The sequence below is a fragment of the Copadichromis virginalis genome, linkage group LG9, assembly GCF_057382275.1.
Source record: "Copadichromis virginalis isolate Kocher_CV1m ecotype Utaka linkage group LG9, C_Virginalis_male_GT1.1, whole genome shotgun sequence".
Classification (NCBI taxonomy): Eukaryota; Metazoa; Chordata; class Actinopteri; order Cichliformes; family Cichlidae; genus Copadichromis; species Copadichromis virginalis.
The window spans coordinates 13435884-13438485 of NC_140626.1; positions in this window are offsets into that span (position 1 = coordinate 13435884).

The following is a 2602-nucleotide window of genomic DNA, read 5'->3' on the forward strand; positions in this document are numbered from 1 at the left end:
ACCTTTGAAAATGTGCTTTGGTTCATATTTAACTCCAGGAAATCATTTAACTGTTCTTTGGTGTCTTTTTGGTGTCTTTGCTTTGTTTGGTGGGTGTAGAAATGGTTTATATGAGATTTTAACAGAGATTCAGAGGTTTCTGTGGCTACTACACATGTTGGGACTTGTATTTTTGACCCCGTGTTATAACCGATTAGACGCGATCGCCTCCCTTTTGCCCCCTGTTCTGGGGGCGTGGATGCTTAACTAGTTAAACACTAGCAAAACATGGTACAATAGTCAATATTATTCCCACTGCATGGCTGCTGCAATATCCTTTTTAACAGAACTGTATTATATGTGTATTCTTAATTTTATATTTGCTATTTTATTCTGGGGAATGAGTGATTAGTGCAAGCATGTAAATGATTGCATGTTCTGCTGAAACGTAAGTTTTGCTCCACTTTCACTGAACAATGCCCAAGTGCAACAACAAGAAAGGAGTCCTTATCTTTATGTTCATCTTTTATTTTATTCTTGATATTCATCTTTATCTTTATTATTTCACACCCCTCCAAAGGCCTGCTTTAGGCTTCTCAACTTAGACTAGAAGTACTTCAGGTTTCAGGGAGTGGTGCTTAATTGTGACGGTTAAACGTTACGGTTGAATAACTGTTGAGTTCAGGGCATTTGGGTAAGCAGTTTGCAAGAAATTTGCAATGTAATCCTACTTGTTTTCTACGCAGTGACACACAAACACACACTAAGTGATCATATTCTCGTATCTTTTTAAAATAGTGATACTGATACAAAAAAAAACTGGGTTACACTCGCAGCTCTGCACTAGTTCACAAGTTCCAAGAATAAGGTGCAGCTTAACAGATATCGGTATCATTCTGTTGATGTTTAGTTGGTTCAGATTCAAGGTAAACGACAGCCTGGCTCTCTGTATCCTCACCTGATCAAACAAGCCAAACTACAGGGTGGGCCATTTAGATGGATACACCGTGATAACATGGGAATGGTTGGTGATATTAAAGTCCTGTTTGTGGCACATTAGTATATGTGAGGGGGCAAACTCCTCAAGATGGGTGGTGACCATGGTGGCCATTTAGAAGTCGGCCATCTTGGATACAACTTTTGTTTTTTTAATAGGAAGAGGGCCATGTGACACATCAGACTTATTGGTAATGTCACAAGAAAAACAATGGTGTGCTTGGTTTCAACGTAACTTTATTCTTTCATAAGTTATTTACAAGTTTCTCTTTGTTCAGAGCCATTGACATGTTGAAGAGGTTAACATGTGAGGAGCAGACTGAAATTGGGTTGATATCTGGTGAACGCAATAACCGGGTCACTGCAGCAGATTTCAATGCAAGACACCTTACGAGACCACCCATCTCCTGTGCTACAGTCAGCAAACTGCTTGCTAAGTTTCGTGAAGCTGGTTCAGTGTCGGATTTGCCAAAATGTGGACGCAAGAAAACTGTCACTAATGAAGAAACATCAGTGGCTGTCCTAGCTTCATTCAGCAAGAGCCCACAGCGTAGCACTCGCCGCATGTCACTGGAGAGTGGCATTAGTCGAACATCCCTTCGGTGGATATTAGCTACTCACAAATGGCTCCCTTACAAACTCCAGCTGCTGCAGCATCTCAACGAGGATGACCCAGATCGGCGCACAGAATTTGCAGAATGGGCAAAACAAAAATTGGAACAGGACCCTCAGTTCACGCAGAAGATTTTGTTCAGTGATGAGGCAAACTTTTATGTGAACGGTGAAGTTAACAAACAAAACCACCGCTATTGGTCTGACACTAACCCAAATTGGATGGATCCCTCCAAGACTGTTGGAACAACAAAAGTGATGGTTTGGTGTGGTATATGGGGCACAACGATACTGGGTCCATTCTTCATCAATGGAAACCTTAAGGCCACTGGATATTTGAAATTGCTACATGATGATGTGTTTCCCTCTTTATGCACTGAAGCTGGCACGTTCCCTGAGTTTTTCCAGCAAGATGGTGCACCACCACATTATGGGTGCCAGGTCTGAGCATTCCTAGGTGAACAGTTTCCTGGAAAGTGGATTGGTCGTCGCGGGCCAGTTGAATGGCCCCCAAGGTCTCCCGATCTGACCCCCTTAGACTTTTATCTTTGGGGTAATCTGAAGGCAATTGTCTATGGTGTGAAGAGACGAGATATGCAGCACCTGAAACTACGGATACTGGATGCCTGTGCTGGCATTTCTTCTGCGGTGTTGTTATCAGTGTGTGAAGAGTGGGAGAAGAGGGTTGCATTGACAATCCAACACAATGGGCAGCACATTGAACACATTTTATAAGTGGTCAGAAACTTGTAAATAACTCATGAACGAATAAAGTTACGTTGAAACCAAGCACACCATTGTTTTTCTTGTGACATTACCAATAAGCTTGATGTGTCACATGACCCTCTTCCTATTGAAAAAACAAAAGTTGTATCCAAGATGGCCGACTTCTAAATGGCCACCATGGTCACCACCCATCTTGAGGAGTTTGCCCCCTCACATATACTAATGTGCCACAAACAGGACTTAAATATCACCAATCATTCCCATTTTATTACGGTGTATCCATATAAAT